Below are 21,779 nucleotides of genomic sequence, written 5' to 3' on the forward strand. Positions count from 1 at the left end.
TCTAGTTCTGTGAAAACTGCTGCTGGTATTTCAATAGGAATTGCATAAATGTGTAGATTGCTTTGAGTAGAATAGACATTTTAACAATATTTGTTCTTCCAGTCCATAAGCATGGAAATGTTTTTCCATTCCTTTGTGTTGTCTTGAATTTCTTTCTTCAGTGTTTTATAGTTTTCAAAGTAGAGGTCTTTCACTTCTTTGGTTAAGTTTATTCCTAGATATTTTATTGTTTTAGGTACAATTATAAATGGGACTGTTTTCTTAGTTTCACTTTCTGCTGCTTCATTATTATCATATAGGAATGCAACAGATTTCTGTGCATTGATTTTGTGTCCTGCAACTTTACTGAATTCATTGATCAGTTCTAGTAGTTTTTGCGTGGAGTCTTTAGGGTTTTCTACTTATAATATCATGTCATCTGCAAATAGTGAGTTTTACTTCTTCCTTACCAATTTGGATGCCTTTTATTTCTGTATGTCATCTAACTGCTGTGGCTAGAACTAATAGTATTCTGTTGGATAAAAGTGGTGAGAGTGGACATCCTTGTCTTGTTCCTGACCTTAAGGGGGAAGCCCTCTGTTTTTCACTCATTGGCTGTGGGTTTTCATATAAGGCCTTTATTATTTTGAGAGACATTCCTTTCTAGACCTACTTTGCAGAGGGTTTTTATTTTGTTTTGTTTTACCATGAATGGATGTTGTACTTTTTCAGATGCTTTTTCTGCATCTATTGAAATACTCCTATGGTTTTTACCCTTTCTCTTATTGATGTGTCAAATCATGTTGATTGTTTTATGAATATTAAACCATCTTGCATCCCAGGAGTAAATCTCACTTGATTGCGGTATATGATTTTTCAAATATATTGTTGGATTCAGTTCGCTAATATTTTGTTGAGGATTTTTACAGCTATATTCATGAGAGATATTGTCCTGTAGTTCTCTTTTTTGTGATGTCTTTATCTGGTTTTGGTATCAGGATGATATTGGACTCAGAGAATGAATTTGGAAGTTTTCCTTCCTGTTGTATTTTTTGGAATAGTTTGAGAAGAATGGGTGTTAACTCTTTTTTCAATGTTTGGCAGAATTTGCCTGTGAAGCTGTCTGGTTCTATACTTTTATTTGTTGGGAGTTTTTTGATTACTGATTCAATCTCATTGCTGGTGACTGGTCTGTTCACATTTTCTATTTCTTCATGCTTTAAGGTGGGTAAGTTACACATTTCTAAGAATTTATCCATTTCTTCTAAGTTGTCCAATTTGTTGGCATATAGGTTTTTATAATATTCTTTTACAATTATTTGTATTTCTGTGGTGTCAGTTGTTTTCTCTACTCTTTCATTGGTAATTTTGTTTATTTGGGTCCTCTCTCTTTTTTTCTAGTAAGTCTTGCTAGAGGTTTATCAATTCTGTGGATCTTTTCAAAGAACCAGTTCCCGGTTTCATTGATCTGTGCTTAGAACCCTTCCTACTGAGATCAAAACTTTATGTGAATATGTGGGCCAGTTAGCCTTGATTTCTTCTTTGGGACACTGGCTAGAACACTGAAGTTTACTTGGAAAAATGCATTTTAAAAAATCGACCAATTTACCATTATAGGAATATTCTATATTCAAAAGTATGTTAATACCGCCCTCTTTACAGACAAAGACAACACAAAAAATGATGTATACTGTTATTTGTTAAAAGAGTTCGAGCTCCCTGAATCATAAAAAAGAGGTGTAACTAAGATAGAAAGTAAATTTAAAGAGATCAATTTGACTCAATAACAATAGGTAGGTTTATTTAAATTTTTTTTTTACTTATTGGCACAGGAATGAGTGCATTTGCAAACTGCTTATGAATTGTTAATAATTCTAAAAGCTTCGGTTCTAAAGTTTTAAGAGCTTCTCATGATTTCCATAATGTAGTAAAGTGTTTTGCCTGACTCCCTATCAATAACATTTAAGTAAAACAGAAATGCATAAAATAATAGCTTAATCACGACCATTAATATCACTTGTGGCCCTTATCTTCTCCTTCAAAATAACACACACTTTAGTTTCTTAATAATTAATTTGTTGAAAAAATATATTCTAACTGGTTTGTTTGAGTTCTGGTGTATTGGGCTGCTGGGAAAGTTAAGGGGAAACCAAGCAGGCAATACTCTACTAGAACCCTATTCTTACTTCATCCAAAACAACCCCATTCTATTTTCTATATTACAGTTCTTCCTAACTTTCCTTCAGAAATAGTTGACAAAGCTTCAGGAAAAAAGTTTAGAAAATCTTGCATCTTAAAAGTCCGAATCGTCTCTAAAGTTCTATGGTTATAATCATGCATTTGCATAAAGGAATGAGCTAAATTAATCTCTGCAGCCCAGGACATAAATAAGGAGACATTACTACTTCCAATCTACAAATTGAAAACAAATTTAAAAACTTGGTCAAAGTCACATGGGTTGGAAATGTGAAATGAGATCAGAATCTAGAACTGTACACCAGTATACCATGCTACCTCCTATTTTAATCTTATCCCACTGATTATATGCTTTTTATAAAGCAACAGAAAGAAATTACAAAAATGGTAATAGTACATACTTTGAAACTCTTGGAAATTTCTCAAATTTAGATTATTAATATTAAGCTATGAAGATATTTACCCAGAAATGACCACATTACCTGACTACAGAAGTGAAAAACTTAAAAATAAACTGCTATTGGTCACAAACCATTCTGCAGGCAATACAGTTCTACAGATAATAGTCTTCATTTAAAAATGACCTAGAGAAGCACACCCATTTTCCTGTAACTTTGATCTCGTGTATGTTCTCTGCACTGTTTCTGGTTTGATTCAATAACAAATTAAAGTATAAGTAAATTTTGCCAAGTATGAGATACCATTCTAATACTTGAAACTAAGACCAAGCAGCCTGATCCACCTCAAAAAGTTTCACCCACGTCACCTAAAAGCCCTCTTCAGTCTCCACTATGAGCGCACAATCACAAATTAACAGTGCAGCCCCTTTACTGTACTGAAGTAGTGCTCACTCCCACATCAGAGGTAGCTGGAGCACTAGAGGAAAAGACCACCACAGGATACCTAATAATTGCTGTAAAGCGCGAGAGACATTGCTGGCTGATCACCAAACTTTCTTCTCTTTTTCCAGGGGATGTGACTGGACTATATTTTCTTTGGAGTTAGGTGAGACCCAGAAAAGCCAATGCTGCAGGTACAGTCTGAGTCTGAAGGCCTGAGAGCCAGGAAAGCAATGGTAAGAGTTCCAGTCTGAGCCAGCAGGCTCAAGACCCAAACACAGCCGAAGTTACTGCTAAAAGAAGAGACAGAAAAAGACGGAAGTGCCAGCCCTGACAGCCAGGCTGGAGGAATTCCCTCTTCCTCCTGGAGAGTCAGCCTTTCTGTTCAGTTCAGGCTTTCAAGTGATTGGACGAAGGCACTCACACCAGGGAGGGTAATCTGTGTTACTCAGCCTATCATTCAAATGTTAACTTCATCCCAAAACACCCTCACATACGCACCCAGAATCATGTCTGACTAAGTATCTGGGCACCTTGTAGTTCAGTCAAGCTGACACATACAGTTAACCGCCACAGCCACCCACTCCTCCAGAATGCCAGCAGCCAGAAATTGTGTTAGGCCTCTGAGATATTTTTATTTTCTACTTATTTCAGCATTACCTTAACTAATACATACTTTTGACTAAAACCAGGTATTTTTTTTTCTAAATCAGAAAAACCTAGAAACAATGAAAAGACCTCAAGCAATACAGCAAAAAGTAGAAAAAGAATCATAACAACAGAAATAACAGTCGAAAATACAACTTTCTGGCAGTTCAGACACCATAGTACTACAATCCAAGGAGCCTGGATCTGATCCTATAAAGTGAGAAACTACTGAAGTTCTGAGACTAATGAAAGGAAAAGAGCTGAAATACTGGCTATAAAAACATTATTTGAGTTACATACTAAGGTCATTTTCAAAATCATGTTTCTATAAACATTAGAATGACATACGTACTTACATATTTAGGATTTATACTGCCTCTGCATAGTTCCAAAAGAATAGCTTAAGGCATCGTGTAAAACACAAAACAGACAAAAATATACGCCTGTTGAGGACTGGAACGCCTTCTCATTTCTGTATTCACAGCACCCAAGGGTGCCAGCACGCGATGAATAGGGACAGATACACGTTTATAGAACCAATGAAAGAATGACTGCCTAAGTGAGAGGGGAAAGGGAAACAGACGTTACTAAGCAACCAAGAGAATGCGTTTGCTGTGGAGGCAGCGCAGCAGCGATACATTTAGCCAAAGGGTTTCCACGCACTTAGACGAAAGCCACAAATAAAATGAGGGAGTTTCCACTGTCTACAAAAGTCAACAAGATCATTACAGAGAAAAATCCTTTTTTAGAATAAACTGCTAGAAAAATTTATAGATTAAATGCTTACATAATGTCTATAGCTATTGTTCTGAGAGAAAAATAGTTATGTAACTACTTCTAACACAGGCCCTCCAAAGTTAGAACACTGGTAAAACTAACACAATAAATGCATTTCTATAGAGAAGAGAGAGAACGGTCTAGAAAGTTTGCATTTTATGATCTAATTTAATACGGGAAAATTAATCATATTTTAAAATTCTATTCTACATCTATGAAGAAACACCTCTTATTATGAGTTATTTCAGAATCTCGCTACAGACTGCATTTTAGCAACCCAATTCATAATTTACTTTAGAAAAGACAGTATTCAGAAAAATCAGATTAAAAAGTCTCGTGTTATCACAAAAATAAAACGGGACAAATTCCCACCAAAATTAGAGGGCATTCTTGCAGTTTTCCATGTAGCACACAGAAAATTCATGGAGCACGCAGAAAATTCACTTTGAAGAATCACAGAAGATCCAAGGTGGAGAGGCAGGAAACAGTGGCATCTTGGAAGGCTGCCTTCTTCCAAAGACGCTGCAAGACTCCATCTGAAATGCAGCTATTTTCTCACACAAGAAACTAGCATGCTTCAGAATGAGCTGCACCAGGGATCTGTTAATTTTGTAATGGCTGATGTGTCCAGAAATTCAGGGGACGTCAGCCAGTAGATATTAACATTCACCATTCACAAATTCATTTAACAAATATTTATGATTGCCAATTACATGCCAGGAATTATGTCAGACACTGAATTTACAGTAATTAGCAAAACATACATAGCTTTTGATCTCAAAGAGCTTATGGTCTAGGATGGAAAGCCGGCATTGAAAAATTAACCCAGGTATTACATGTACACTATAATAAGTGACAGAAAAGTAAGTTCCAAGAGTTGGGAGTTGGGAATTTAATTTACATGGTAGGGGAAAGGTCAGAGGAAGCCTCCTTGAAAAAGTGACATTTGAGTGTCATGCAGGGGTGCGTGGGTGGCTCAGTTGGTTAAACACTGGACTCCTGATCTTGGCTCAGGTCTTGATCTCAGGGTCCTGAAATTTGGCCAGTGGCCAGAGTTGGCTTGAGATTCTCTCTCTCCCTCTCCCTCTGCCCCTCCCCACTATGCTCACTCTCTAAATAAATAAATAAATAAATAAATAAAATCTTTTTAATAAGTTTTTTTAAAAGGGGCACCTGGGTGGCTCTTTCAGTTAAGCGTTTGCCTTCGGCTCAGGTCATGATCCCAGGGACCTGGGATCAAGTCCTGCATCGGGCTTCTTGCTCAGCAGGGAGCCTGCTTCTCCCTCTCCTGCTCCCCCTACTGGTGCTTGCTCTCTCTCACACATAAATAAAATGTTTAAAAAAAATTTTTTTTTAAAGAATCAAGTGTGAGGCAAAGGAGAGGAAGGAGTGATCTCCCTAGGCCAAGGACAAAGCAAGCAGCACGTGTGAAGGAACTGAAAGGGGAAGAGCGGAGCAAGAATAAGAAGTGCTGTCTCCTATTTTTCAAACGTATTAATTCCAATCTTTGCAGCACTCCGTGGTGAAGGCATTGGCATCCCGTTCATACACAAGGAAAGTGTATTCTTACTCATAGGATACAGAGTGCTGCTAAATAGAGGGAGAAGATTCAAAGTTAGGTTGAGTTTCAGGCTATACATTCCTTTTATTAAGACTCTGTTAGAAGGTTTAATTATTTAATCCCCACCAAATGGGATTCAAGTTCTAGGTCTATAAAAGATAAGGTTAAACATTTTATATTCCATCCTTTAGACATACATTCCAGTTTCTGTAGGTTTTAGATTTGAAAAGCCATATTTTTATGTGTATCAAAACTACAACTTATGCACATATATATATAGTTAGTTTAAGTGGCTTTTAAAATCTTTCTAGCAAAGATTTTAAAGCAGTTTAAGGTCATTTAAAAATATAAAAATCAACAAGTTCATGGTAATACCTTACATTACTATGATCCTTTAAATTTTTACAGAGCACTTACATAAATTTCAGGATATTTAAGAAGTTAATTGGCTTACTATCAGAACTATAATGATCACATATTAGATAACATAAATGTTTCTAGGTATCACCTCTCCTTAACAAAAGCTAGAAAGAATGTTTTCATTAATTATTAATACTTCTAATTTCCTATGGTAGAGAGAATAATGACTCCCCAAAGAAGTTTACACCCTAATCCTTGGGTCTTGTGAATGTTACCTCACATAGCAAAAGGGGCTTTAAAGATGGAATTAAGGTTGCTAATTAGCTGACCCTAAATTAGGGGGAATAGCCTGGATTACCCAGGTGGGCCCAGTATAATTACACAGGCCCTTAAAAGTAAGAGGAAGTCCGTGAGAGGTGGGTAGAAGAGATGTGAAGAGAGGGACTTCACCCACCACATGGACCTTGAAGATGGAAGGGAGCCATGAGCCAAGGAATGTGAGTGGTCTCTAGAGGCTGAAACCAGCCCTCAGCTGACAGTCAACAAGAAAACAGGAACCTCAGTCCTACAACCACAAGAAACTGAATTCTGCCACCAATCTGAATGAGCAAGGAAGCAGAATTTCCCCAGAGCTTCTAGTAAGGAATGATACCTGGCCAACACCCTGATGTTAGCTCGGTGAGACCTATGTCAGACTTCCGACCTACTGAACTAGAGAAAATAAATTTGTATAGCTTTAAGATGCTACATTTACGGTAATTAGTTATGGCAGCAATGACTACTAATACATTTATTATTCCTGAGCTGCTTGAAACTGTTGCTACAAAGTTAAGTACAATAACATTTGTTATTAGTTGTACTTAATCGTTAAGTACAATAACATTTTTCAGTTCTATTGCCTACCGCTCCTGAGTGCCTCCTTCTTGGAACCATCTCCTCCCTTGGTTTTCTTGTCACCATTCCTGATTCATCATTCTCTTCCTCTTCTCTGCCTTGTGCACAGGCACTTTCTCCAATCTTCTGTAAATATTGCTATTCCTTAGGGTTCTGTCCCCAGGCCCTCTTCTTACATGACATACACTCTTGGCTTCTACCTATACAAGCTAGTCAAGGACTCCCAAATCTTAACCACAGCTCAAAAGTCACTCCTTACTTTCAAATCACTATCCATCTTCAAGGATGTCCCAAAGCTTCTGCTAATTTGAACTTAGTCTTTCCTCCCAAACCTGCTTCTCTATCTCCTGAATGCTCTTCCTCCATTAACTGCACCCCCAGTCAACTGAATCAGTCAAGTTACTTTGCCATTATCTTAAAGACTATTCTTTCTCATGGACTCCCTATGTCACTGGTAGCTGAACGCATGTGGACATTTCTTAAATGATTTGTTCTATCCCCAAGCCACAGCCTGATTTAAGAATCTATCATTTCTGAAGTAGATGAGCAAACTCTCACTTTGCCTCTTCACCTCCACTCTTGCCATTCTCTAAATCATTCCTCCACCTTCTCTCTAGCATGAGTTTTCTAAAACAAACTTATTATTTTACTGTTTATAAAAATGCACAGTTCTCTGCAGTTCTCAGCATAAATTCTGTCCTTTTAAAACTCATTTCTTTCACTCCCTTCCACACTCACCTATGTATGTAATAACTTAATACTATTCTATGTACCATATCTTATAATGAGATGCCTTTCTGCTGTTCATTTTCAACGGCTGACTGAGGACTCGCCCAACACTGGTATGCCTCAAAAGTAGAGTTTGAAAATCACTATTTTTCAAGTTTCAGTTGTCCTGCAGCTTCAGGAGGGATCCAACTACAGAATGATACACCAGAAAGTACACTGAACTTGGCACCATCACACCAAGCTCCTAGTTCTATTATTAAAAAGGCAAGAGGTTAAAATTGCCTCGGGCTTGTTTTGTTTTTCATTTGTCAAGTGAAGGGGCCAAACTAGATGATTTAAAGGTCCATTAAAATGGACAATTCTTGCTTTCTCATTAAAGCACTAAAACTTACTAGGCACTGAAAAGCAGTAAGGCTAACTTATAACACTGTTCAACTTCTAGAGACCCATCAACATACTGACATCATTCAACACAATAATTATCTTTATGAACTAGATAATATAGATTATCTTGCTCTAAGGCTTTGGGGATTGGTCTAAATAGTAATGAAAGATCAAAAAAAACTAAACGTGACGGCAGAAATGTACAGTGAAAAGAGGCCAGTTTACAATTACCAAAGGAAGGCTGCCTAGAGTGATTAAACGACCTCCTAGAGTGATGTAAAAAATTTAAAGCAAGTAAAATCTTCAGACTAGATCAGGGTTTTGATGGCTTTTATGAATCAACAAGTTTCAAAATAAATTAACTTTTTTCTAATTTGAGACTTCTTCCCATGGCCACTTTCTCTCTCCCCTTCTGAGCTTTGTTGCCACTTGCTTTTAAATCCCAAGCAAATGCCTCCTCCTTGTTGCTTGGGCGATGCTATAAATAAAATCAGCTCAAGTATCAGATTGATCGTAAACAGGCTTTAGGCGATAATGAGTCTACAGTAATTAGGGCTTCACTGGATTCAACCCAACCCTCCCGCCCTCTCCCTGGCGGCGCACACCGGGCTCCAGGCAGCGCCGCTAGGGAGTGGCCAGGAATTACAGGCCCGCACCGCTAAGAGGGTTGGGTCTCTTCGCCTTTACAGAGGCGGGGATTGCGTAAACTGAGCCTTTTTTGGTTTTGTTCACGTTTCTGTGAAAACTGCGGGTGGGGGGAGCTGCGCCCAGACACGCCCCGGCCCTCCGTACACCCCTCGGGAGCGCCCTCCGGGGCTCGACCTTGGAACGGGGCTGAAATGGTAACCGCTGGAATAACGGACTCGGCTCCTTGGGGCCGCTCAAGCCCTCGGGGACAGGCAGGGATGGAGAACGGACCAGTCTTCTCTGCGCCCCAGCCCCAGCCTCAGCGCACAGGTGGACACAGCAGGTCGGGAGGACCCAACGGACCCGGCGTGGCATCAACTCCCGCCGCGCGTGGCTGGCTTTCCTCCTCCCGAGGCCGGGAGAACCCACCGAGAACCTCGCTCGGGGCACCTCCATCCCCGAACTCAACAGCCAGCCCCTCACCTGGCTCCAACCTGTTCAGCCTGGCGGGTCGCCAAAGAAAGGGGTGCGGCCCAGGAATCTCCGCCCTGGGCGTAGAAGCAATGGCTCCCATTCCTCGCCCTAGCCCGAGCGCAAAGAGCAGCAGGAAAGTGGCCTACTGCCCACGCACCTGTCTTGCGGGCCCGTTTTCGGCAGTGGCAGCTCAGATGTCCGAATTGCTGCCACTTGGTCCCCGCGCTTCCCCAGACCAGTCCCGCCGGCGGCCGCCCAGCAGCGACTGCTAACTGCGCATGCGCGTGCGGCCGCAGGCGGGGAGGAGGTGGCGGCCCGAGGCGCTTGCCGCGCGCACCTGCACCGAGGGGCTCAACTGCCACGGAGGGGCGCTGCTGGGCGAGGCTTGAGCGGAGCTGCCGAGCCCGCCCTAAGGCGCGCCCTTGGGCCTCGCGCCAGCTTCGCCGGCCAATCGTGGGGTGGACCGGTCCGCTGGACTGGCAGAGCACGAATTCATTACCCCGAAGACTTTCTCCTCCCGAGGAGCACCTGTCCTCTGCGTTCAGAGAGGTTCTGCCTGCTATTGCACATACACGGGTTCTGAGTTTTCTATAAATCACGTTTCTGAACAGTGTCCACTTAATACCCCAGACTTCCTAGAGTTCTATATGTTGAGATGAGAACTCATTGTGATCCGCAGGGAGGCTTCCTATTTCATGTGGGTGTGTATGATATAGATCTATTAAATGTTGACATAGTACATTGCTTTCTTTCCGAAATACAATTAATAAGAATTGGTAACATTTATTATGCTCACTGTACTCTAGGGGCTTTACATTCATTATTTTATTTAACCATCACAACAACCCAGGTGAAGGAACTAAAGATAATTACTTGCCTGAACCTTTGCTTAACAAACAGGGTTCAAATCCAGATCTCTCTCAGAGCCTGTACTTTTAATCAATGCACCAAAAATAAAAATACAGCCCAAAGGTAGGATTGAATCACAAGCTTCTTTGCCCCATTGATGGTTTACCATGCAGCCTTCTCTAATATTTTATAGTAAATCTTGACTGATTTTGAATAGCTGGGATGTATGGTAGGCATGTGTTTAACTGTTTAAGAAAATGCTGAGCTGTTTTACGTTCCTACCAGCGATACAGTATGAGAGTTCCAGTTATGCTACGTTTTCACCATTGCTTGGTATGGTCAGTCTTAATCCTTCCAGAGGTCAATCCATAATGATGTCTCATTGTGGTGTTTTTTTTTTTTTTTAAGATTTATTATCTATTTGGGAGGCAGAGTGGGAGAGGGTGTGAGCAGTGGAAGGGGCAGAGGGAGAGAGAGAGAATCTCAAGTAGACTCCCCACTGAGTGCCCAGCCGACATGGGGCTGGACCTCAAGACCCTGAGATCATGACCTAAACAGAAATCAAGAATCTGTCGCTCAACCCCACACCCTTTGCTGTGCTTTTAAATGCTGTGTAGTTTTATATTACCAAATCCCCTCCATAGGAGTTATATCATTTTGTATCCCCATTAACAGTGTATGAGAATGTTTATTTCCACATGACCTCACCCAACAGAATGTGCCGTCAAGCTTCTGAGTTTTTGTCAACCTTATGGTGGGGCATTTTTTGAGAGCTCAGTGTAGTTTTTTTACTTCTAAGTGAGGCTGAATAAATTTTTATATATAAGGGCAATGTTTTTTTTTTATTGCATCCAGATTTTGAGTCATAGTTAGAATACCTCTCCCTACTCCCAGGTTGTAGAACGATTCACTTATATTTTAATACTTGTATAATTTTAATTATTTGATTCATTTGGAGTTATTTTTGTGTAGCCTGTGAATCTTATGGCTCCAAATGGCTATCCAGTTATCCTGATATCATTTATCAGAGTATCACTTTGCCCAGCGATTTAAGATATTGCTTTTATCATTTACTAAATATCCGTATGTACTTGAGTCTATTTCTGGACCTTCTATTCTATTTCATTGATTTGTCTACTCAAGTGCTGGTACAAAGTGCCATGGTGTTTTAATTATAGAGGCTTTGAAAATGTTTTAGTGTCTGGTTGTTCTAAATCTCCTCCTGGCTCTTCCTTTTCAGTGCTTTTCTAGATATTCTTGAATGTTTTTTTCCATATAAACCTTAATATTAATATGCTAACCTCCAGGAAAAAAAGATTGTTGGTGTATTTATTGGGATCACAATAAAATTGTAAGTTAACTTAGGAAGAACTAACATTTTGATCAGATGTCCTATCCAAGAAGAGAAAAGCCTTTCTATTTACTTGAGTCTCTTCCATCTTTAGGAGTATTTTATAGCTTTCTTTGTATAGGTTTTGCACATTTATCTTTAGGTTAGCTTCATTGAAATTTACGTACATGAAATATCATTCCTTTAAAGTTTACAATTTGATGAGTTTTGACAGGTATATATACCTCTGAAACCACTTCCGCAATCCAAATACAGACTGTTTCCATCACTTTCAAAAGTTTCCTGGTTTTGTACATTTCTTCTTAGGTTTATTCCTAAATATCTTTTTCACTGTTATTATAAAAGAGGTTTTCTCGTTCATCATAGATTCTAGGGGTTTATTATCACTTTTAAGAAGTTATTCATTTTTGAATGCTAAACTTATATCCTGATATCTTGCTGAATTATTTTAAGTTAGTTTCATGATTAAGTCTGAGTTTTTCCACATTTAGTATCATGCTATCTCCAAATAGAACTTTACTTTTTATTTTCCAATTCTTATGTCTGTAATTGTTTTGTCTTATCAAGTTTCATTGGCTAACCTTGCCAGAACAACATAACAGTCCTGGAGATAGTGGGGATCATTTGCTCTGTTTCTGATGCTAGCAGAAATGCCTCCAGTGTTTACCCATTAAATAAAGAACCATTTTTAGAATTGAGGTACATACATTGTATCTATGTCAGATTTAGCAAATTAAAATACAGGACACCCGATAAGATTCTAATTTCATATAAGCAAATAATTTTTTAGTACATATATTTTTGTATATGTTTATCTGGCCTTAATTTTATCATGTTAAGAGAATATCCATTCATTGCAATTTTCTTTAATGTTCTTACAGAAAATAGGTGTTGCATTTTACAAAGGACTTTTCGGCATCTATGGAGGTAATCATATGATTTATCTCCTTAGACCTATTAGTAAAAATCCTACCCAGATCCTTGCATTCCTGGTATCAAAAACCAGGTCATGGTGTGTTGTTTTCTTAATGTGGCTTAAGAATTTATTTCTAATATTGCATTTAAGATTTTTGCATCAATCGTCATAAATAATATGTCTGTGGTTTTCTTTTTGTGTGTGTGTGCTATCATTATCAGGACTGGGTATTCATGTTATATTTACATCACTAAAAGAATTAGTAAATTTTCCATTATTTGCTATACTTTGAAACAATTTTAAGACATTGGGACTCTCTGGTTTCTCAAAGCTTAGTTAAGTTCCCTTGTGCAATCATCTAGACTTGGTTTCTCTTGGTGCTTGTTATTTCTCAATAACTTTCTCTATTCTTCTATGAAAATTCATTGGTTTATGCTTTCTGTCTCTATTCACAACAATGTTAGTAAACTGAATTCTCCTAAGAAATCTTTGTTTTATCTGGACTTTTAGAAAGAAAACTAATATTGGCAAAACAAAAACCTATCAGCTCATATAAACTTCCTCATAATTCATTGCGTATGACTGGCTATTAATAACATAGCATCTAAAAATGTAATGAGGAGGAAAAACGGTAATTAAGGGGAAAAACATAATTAGATAGTTTTCATGGGAAAATGCTTGCCCAGATTTAGCTCCCATTATTTGTTCATAATTGCTGCAATTCTGCCACAGAGTGGAAGGTCCATGTAAGAGCATACAACAAACTCCAAGACATGTTACACACCTATGTTGGTAGAGGGTTAACTTTACCCAAGAGTGTAGTCACATTTGCTATAACTACTAATATTAGTAATATTACCATGTTACTATTTACTTCAATAGTAAATAGTGCAGTTGTTGGTAGCTTATCTCAATACTTGAGAGAATTTCACTTATTGTGTCTCCAAAGTTTGCAGAGCTTCTATTTACTACAAAAGTAGTATTTGAGGGGAAAAAAACGATTTCAGTAGAATCTTATCTGAATGTGGTTTCTACAAACTCATCTGCTGTATTGAGTCAGGGGCATAAATACATCATATGCCTTCATCTATATGCTTGAAGGAAAGTGATTTTATTTTATTTTTTTAAAAGATTTTATTTATTTGTCAGAGAGAGCACAAGCAGGGGGAGCAGTAAGCAGAGGAAGAAGCAGTCTCCCCACTGAGCAAGGAGCCCGATGTGGGACTCGATCCCAGGACCCTGGGATCAGACGCTTAACTGACTGACCACCCAGGCATCCCGGAAAGTGATATGAACGCTATAAAACAAATGCCCAAACCAAGCAATAAGCACTATTTGCTCTGCTATATCCCTGATGAGTGTCAGGCGTTCTCCAAATCACCCCTTTGTCATACACCTTGGACCAGAGACCATGGGTGGTCAGTGAAATGGTCCAAACACCCAGCATCTGGGCAGTAGGGAAGGGGATGGAAACTGGGGGCATCTCTCCTGCCTGTACTATGAACATTTCCTGGAAATGGTTTGTGCCGATTATCAAACTCTCTGTCCTGGATTCACTTCATTAAGGACAGCAGTTATTGGGGTTGAATCTTTAAGTCTGCTCTTCAACTTCTCTCTTTTTTTTCCCTTCTAGCATCTGCCTCTCTCAGGGTACTTCAGTCCAAAATTTAAGTCAAATTAAAATTCTTTTGTAGGGGTGCCTGGGTGACTCAGTCAGTTAGGCGTCTGCCTTTGGCTCAGGTCATGATCCCAGGGTCTTGGGATCCAGCCTGGAATTGGGCTCTCTGGTCAGCGGGGAGCCTGCTTTTCCCCCTCCCTCTGCCTGCCACTCCCCCTGCTTGTGCTCTCTCTCCCTCTCTCTCTGTCAAATAAATAAATAAAATCTTAAAAAAATAATTAAAAAATTTTTGTAACATATATGTAATGTCTTTTCTTCTTCTCCCCACCCCCACATGCCCCCAGCTTTACTAAAATACACTTGACATATTGCCCCTTCTCTCCTAAAAGGAAAAAAAGAAATGAACACATGTGAACAGTTCAGCTTTCATATTCTCCTTATATGTTGGTATGTGACGCAGTTCAGACTGAGGTAAATATGTAAAGTTTTGGCGCTCAAGGATAGTTAATATTGCCAGGAGTATAAAGTATGACTTTCATATTTTATTGAAGAATATGACTTTCATATTTTATTGAAGAATCAGAAGGAAGAAGAAACATCTCTTACTATTTCTCAAAATAAAGTAAAACTCAATTGAATAACAAGAATAGGGGAGTTTAAATAGACTTCTTTAAGAAACTGATAGATTATTCAAACAGACAAAAATTCATAAGATTTTTAAAAAACTTGAATAAGTACATTAAAAAGCCTGATATAAGAGAATCCTGTACCCAATAAATAGGAATATTTTAAGAAGATATTTTTAAAGCACAAAACTAACATTTATAAAAAAACAAATGAATGCAGCATATTTTAAAGGGAGTGTACAGAGACTACACATTTTCAAATTCACATGAAACATAAGAATTCATAACAATTCTCGAATCTTAGCACACAGATTAAATTCACTAACATCAATGTAATTAAATAAGAATCAACAGTAAAAGATGGCAAAACCCAATATATTTGAAAAAAAAAGAAAACACTCCCAAATAACCCATGAGCTAAAAAAGTAATAGAGAAATTATAAATCTTTAGAACTGAATGGCTATGAGAATACATAAATATCAAGGGGTTGGTAATCAGCTCACATGGCACTTAGGGGTAAGTTTATAGTTTTAAATGAATCCATTTAAAAGATAAGAAAATATCTTCAAATATTTAGACCCAGGCTTGCTTAAATTGTGCTTTCTATTTCTTTAGATGTCCTAACAAAATGGATAAGAGCATATGCCAATCTACACAGACAATGGCAAGTTTCTAAACTTGCAGCTGTTTACTGAGATTATGTGACAGCTTCGCTAAGTCAACAAAATACAATTCTTAATTTCAAAAACTTCCCTGGCTTTGCTATTTTTAAATTAAATTCTAATACTAATGGTACAAACATCATAAATATTTTACTTTTTCTTGACATAAGAGGTAGTTCAATACTTTCAAGCCTAGTAGTTTACTGTTTTCTCTTCTATACAGTTATGCATTTTCATTATTATCATTTCTGAAAGATGCCATGAGAAAGCAAGGTCATCTGAGGTTCCAAGGTATTAGAGCTTTTTCTTGTTATCCTTATTATTTTCATATTTTCTGAAATAAAAACAAGAAACCTGTAACATCTAGAAATAATTCACAAGGATATAATTATTTTCATGAAAATTTTTGATAACGTTCTCTCCTTATTCTGTCTTTTTTACCACAATTTCCTCTTATAAATAGAGAAGATAATTTTACATTGGCAAAATACATGATTCTTAAGATGTATTAGACAATATCAGTTTTAATACTACCCCGGTGTTAAAATTATTGAAAGTAGACTTCCATCACTGGGATACCTGAAAAATCTATATTGTTGGATTATCATTAAAGCCAACAAACTGTTACAGATAAGGTACAGATATCTTGAAATATTCACTTTATTTTAATGTTTATAATTTAAAATACAAATACTGAAAGATTTAGGATAACAAAGTAAAGACATGATAATCTTTTAACATTAATATATGAAAGAAAATCGGAGACTAAATATAAAATTAGAACTGGAGAAATTTTGCTGTGAATATAATATGAGTACTACATTTCATATGAAATTAGTTTTGAATTTCTTGTTAAGTCAAAAGGAACAAAAATACCCACAATGGGCAAAAGGAATCATGACAGTTCTTTGGGAAATAATCTTTTTTCAAGTTCCAAATTCTTTTTTTTTAAATATTTTATTTATTTATTTGACAGAGAGAGAGCTCAAGCAGGGGGAGCAGGAGAGGGAGAAGCATGCTCTCCACTGAGCAGAGAGCCCAATGTGGGGCTCGAACCCAGGACCCTGGGATCATGACCTGAGTGGAAGGCAGACGCTTAACCGACTGAGCTACCCAGGTGCCCCTCTAGCTCCAAATTCTAAGAGAAAGTTGTCAAATGTATCTTTACATAGAAAAGAAACATAAAACTTGAAATAACAGTTTTGAAGAAAATGCAAATATGCCATACATCATTCTTTAATAAAAGTCAAAAGCATAAACTCAATTCAGTTAAAGCATTTTGATGGGAAATATCCATTTACTTCCTCTTCCTCCACCACCTCCAACTAGGCATACCAGATTTAGCAACAACAGTAAAACAAACAGGTCATACACACATACAAAAAAAAAGTCATTAACTAAATTCAAGGTTAAGTGGGGCTTCCTGTATTTTATCTGGTAACCCTACTTCCAACACCTCGAAACCCTGCCCCTTGCCCAGTACACTGCAGTAAAACAAAAATAACTTTTCATGTGAGATGAAGCACTAGCAAATTATAGAAATACACTATTCTCTTGCTTATCAACAGAAAAAATTTTAAGTATCTTTTTTTAAGATTTATTTATTTTAAGGAGAGAGAAAGAGAGAGCTATGGGGGGGGGGGGGGGCTCCATCCCCAGATCCTGAGATGATGACCTGAGCCAAAACCAAGAGTCAGATGCTTAACTGACTGTGCCACCCAGGTGCCCCAAAATTGTAAGTATCTTACCTGAGTTTTCAGAAATTATTCATACAGAAATATTTTAGTTGTTTCTAAAAGAAATTTCTTTTATGCTTATTATAGATTTAGAGCATGAAGTGATAAAGAACATTTAAAAGAATGACATAGGCAAAATTTTTAAAAACTAAAAACCTAGAAAATTTATCACTAAGACAAATTTTTCGTTTATTAAATTACTATTTTTGAACCACAAGCTAGATGAATAGAAGTAAACCAAAAGCCCGCATGCTGGCACACTGATCTTGGACTTTCCAACCTCTACAATGGTGCGAAATAAATTTCTGTTGTGTAAGCCACCCAGTCCGTGGTATTTTTTTCATTGCAGCCCAAAGTAAGACATAATAAAAATGAGTAAGTATCTGAGCTAAATATTCACCTATACTGCAGGAAAAATAATGTGGATAAATAAAAATTAGTTGCATAAGCTATATTATTTAGCAATATAAAGAAAACTACCAGAGGCATTTAAACCAGAAATGATTAAATGTCATTGCCTCTGGTGAGTGAGATAGGGCTGGGGAAGTGCAAGAGGTTGTTGCTTTTTATTATAAGCTCCTCTTTTTATTAATTTTAAACCAGATATGTGCATATTACTTGAAAAATATAAACAAAGCTAAAAATTTTTTATGATTAAATTTTATTCCATTTTGAAATACAGCCTTTGGAAAATGAAAGGGGTAATCCATTCTGCAACTCTTTCCTCAGTTTGGAAACACTTAATTTTAAATATCTAAAAGGGGGGCACCTGGGTGGTTCAGTTGTTAAGCGTCTGCCTTTGGCTCACGGCGTGATCCCGGCGTTCTGGGATCGAGGCCCGCATCAGGCTCCTCCGCTGGGAGCCTGCTTCTTCCTCTCCCACTCCCCCTGCCTGTGTTCCCTCTCTGGCTGGCTGTCTCTCTCTCTGTCAAATAAATAAATAAAATCTTTAAAAATAAATAAATAAATAAATAAATATCTAAAAGGCTTAGCAAATGGACAGCTCGTTATTTCCCTGAAATTGTTTTTGATTGGGAGATGCGGTTGCAGCGGAGGCTGCTGAAGGCATTTCCAATTTCTAACGTGGGAGGGAAACTATGAAGTGGTGGTCTTCTTGTTCTTGAAGGATAGAAGGGAGACATTCTGAAAGGAGTTGGTAAAAGAGAAAGACAGGTGACCGGGAGCATAACAGATAAAGATTCCTGGGAAATTTGTCAGTTGGGTTACCTTCCTCAAACTTTTGCTATCTCAGTCCCACCAAAAAAAGAAAAACACCTTTTAACATGGTGCAGTTCTAACTGAAACGCATAGAATGCAGGGTGATCTTCATGGGAATGCACCCACATTTATGCCTCTTTTACTGTTGAAGTGTCAAAAGGCAATTCTTCATGAACACACTCCCATCTATATAAACCATGCAGATGGAATGTTAAATGGAAAGTAGAGAAGACTAGGTTAGATGGGGAGGAATTCAAAATCCTAAATACACAGGAGCCAGCTACTAAAAAGGTGGGCGTGGCTCTAAGGACGACCCAAGCGCAGAGGTGGTGGATATAGGGGAACAGGCAGGGCCACTGGAATTAGTTGTGGAGTCACAGTTGGAATATGCATGCTTATGCCAAGCAGCAGACGTCAAATGACCACTGTCCAGCAGAGGCATAGAGTATGGCTGTTTGTGGAGAAGAAAATAATACCCAAAAAGAATGGGGTCTTCCCTACTCAGAAGAAAAGCTTCTGTACAGAGTGAGCCGTAGACTGCCCATTCCTCCCATAAATACTGGAGAAAGGCTACAGAAAACAGACTCAACAGTCACAGACAAAACAACAGAGAGTAAGAAACAAAATTTCAGTTTGGGGCGGGGGTGTGCAACACAAGAAACGCAGCAGATCCTGAGAAACTGAGGTCAGTCAAGCAAACAGATGCCACTTGAGGTATTCTGAATAAAGAAATCGACTTCATGCAGCTAAAGTATACTAGAGGTGAACTCAACTGTTGGGAGGATTAGGGGAGCAAAGGTCAAGAAGCCACTTCTGGAAACTTGGAAATCCTCAGCAGAACAGCAAGCCATTTTCAGCACCCTGGAAGCCAGGAAAAGCCACTAGTGATCTCAGCTGGCTGGGCAGCAAGTGTGAACTCAACTTCCTGGCCACAGCAGGCCTCTGCTGCCCTCTTGGCCGCCATCTTCCAGGACTACTGAGAGTATCTCTGACAGAATCTAACATGGCACTTTGTGGGGCAAAGACATTCTGTGAGGTGTACTCCCGCAATTTTCCCCTGAGAAGCAGAGTGGAGAGGAGGACGGCAATCATGCAGAATCAACAACAGACAGTAAGTACAGGAAGCCGTTAAAATAATGAATTACACATATACTGATATACTACTGTTAAAATGTAATTACTTTTCTTTGAAGGATAGGAAGGATATTGTGTATATAAAAAGAATCAATTGAAAGTCGTGGAAATTAAAATTTTATTTTTGGAAGTTAAAAAACAAATGAGCCAAAAAGTAAAAGTTCGAGAATGAACTAGCAGGATGCCTCGTAAAGATGGTGAATCAGACACAAGTATTCACTTCCACTCTTTCTAGAAATCACACTTAACCATAAGGGCCAGTTGAAGATAACATGATCTTACAAACAGAATGGGAGAGCAGACAATGGCAACCAAATGGAGGTGTGAGAGAGCTGTGTCTCAAGCTGCCCGTGGAAGCAGAGAAGCGCAATCTGCAGGGCAAAAACCCCCACTACTTCCAGAAATGGAGGTGAAGTTGGGGCAAAACTATGAGGATGGCTTGCAATCTCAGCAGTGCGTAAAGCTCTAAATATCCTCTCCTACCCCACAGAGCCAGGTGATTAACTTTTCTTCACTCTTGAAGGGTAATTCTCTGAAAAGGCAAACATAGGGTATGTATCTAGATTCAAACCAGGGTAAGGATAAACAGGACAAACAGGGGCATGTGGGTGGCTCAGTCTGTTAAGTGTCCAACTTATGATTTTGGCTCAGGTCATGATCTCAGGGTCATGGTCTCAGGGTCGTGCGATCTAGCCTCCTGTCAGGCTCCACGCTTGGTGGGGAGTCTGCTTGAAATTCTCTCTCTCTCCCTCTCTGCCCCTCCCCACCCCATAAATCAATCAATTTAAAAAAAAACCAAACAGGACAAATAAGTAAATATTGACAAAGTGAACACCAAAAGCCCCAGCTATCTTTGCCCACTGGGCCCCCAGCTTCTCCAGCAATTTGACAAGCCTACGCAGCAAGACTGAGAGGCACTAACACAGGTGATTCCCTGGGAAAGAGCCTCGCCACTCCTCCCCATACAGTGAAACTGACAGGTTCAGCCATGTGCTCAGAGCCTCCAACCAGTTTTCTCCATTTGAACATACAATCTATGATCACTACATACATGAGAAAACCCTTCAACAACTAGAAGAGCAGAGCCCACCACCACCACCAACAAAAAACTTGGAGGAAATAGAAATTATACAGGAAGAAGAAATTTTTTAAAAATCTTAAAAAAAACTATTAAAATCCTCAGAGGATTAAGTGGAACTATTTCAATCATAAAATAAGAACCAAGTGTTATAAGAGGGGACAATGACATTAGGAGCACAAAAGGGGTTCTTAGACATTAAAGCTATAATAGTAAAAACAAAAATTAACCAATCAATGAAAACTGCCCTTCCCCCCCCCAAAACAAATAAAGCACAAATAAACAGGACATAAGACGAAATTTAGAAAAACTTTCAGAAAGTGAAGCAAATAGGAAGGAAACAGGAAGGAGAAAGTAGGCAAGAGAGAGAGAGGGAGAACATTAATCCAAGGAATCTAACATTTGAAATGGGGTTCCTTAAAAAGAACATGGAAAATAGAGGAGAAAATTTATCAACAAAATAATTCGTGAATATTTTCCAGAATCGAAACATGAGTTTTCAGATTAAAAAGCCCTACCAAATATCAAGCACAATTGATAAAAATAGACCAATACCATGATCATGAAATTGTAGAACCCTAAATACAAGAAAAATGTTAAAGGTTTACAGATAGGAAAATTGGTCTTACCAAGAAACGGGTTAAAATGGCTTTAACTAACTTTTCATTGGTTACACTTTTGAATACCTTCAAAAATCAGAATTCAGAATTCTTTGCCTAGCCAACCTAACAATTAAGTTTGACAGACTGCAGTCATTTTAAGATGTTTTAGTTCTCCAAGGATTTACCTCCCACACAATCTGTCTCAAGAGATTACTGGGGAGTGTGCTTTACTAAAACAAACAAGTAGACCAAGTATGATGCAGATTTGGGATATAGAAAACAGGAAAATCAACCCCCTGGTTCCTAAGATGCCTGCTAGAACTGGTCAGAAGCCTGCAGGAGAGATATTTTTCAAGATTAAGGAGCGGCAGAAATGCAGAAAAGCATTTGACAATATTCAACATTTATCCACGATTTTTAAAATGTTGAAATCTAGTGAGAACAGATTCAGATAATTCACAGGGGATCTGAGGGTGAATTAGTGATAAGTACATTGACATAAAGCCAATTTAAAGCTCAA

At 38.3% G+C, this 21,779-nt stretch overlaps 1 protein-coding gene across 2 annotated transcripts in view; it reads right to left on the reverse strand.

The window, feature by feature from the left end:
• Positions 1-9,734, reverse strand: part of CLGN (calmegin) — a 49,115-nt gene extending 39,381 nt beyond the window's left edge. The window contains exon 1 of one of the 2 annotated variants that reach the window (XM_045798936.2): positions 9,626-9,734. The gene's annotated coding sequence lies outside the window, so the exon portion shown is untranslated. The other variant, XM_045798935.2, reaches the window with a different exon arrangement.
• Between the last annotated feature and the right edge of the window lie 12,045 nt (positions 9,735-21,779).

The sequence above is a fragment of the Ursus americanus genome, chromosome 13 (genome assembly GCF_024610735.1).
Source record: "Ursus americanus isolate L20-20 chromosome 13, mUrsAme1.1.p, whole genome shotgun sequence".
Classification (NCBI taxonomy): domain Eukaryota; kingdom Metazoa; phylum Chordata; class Mammalia; order Carnivora; family Ursidae; genus Ursus; species Ursus americanus.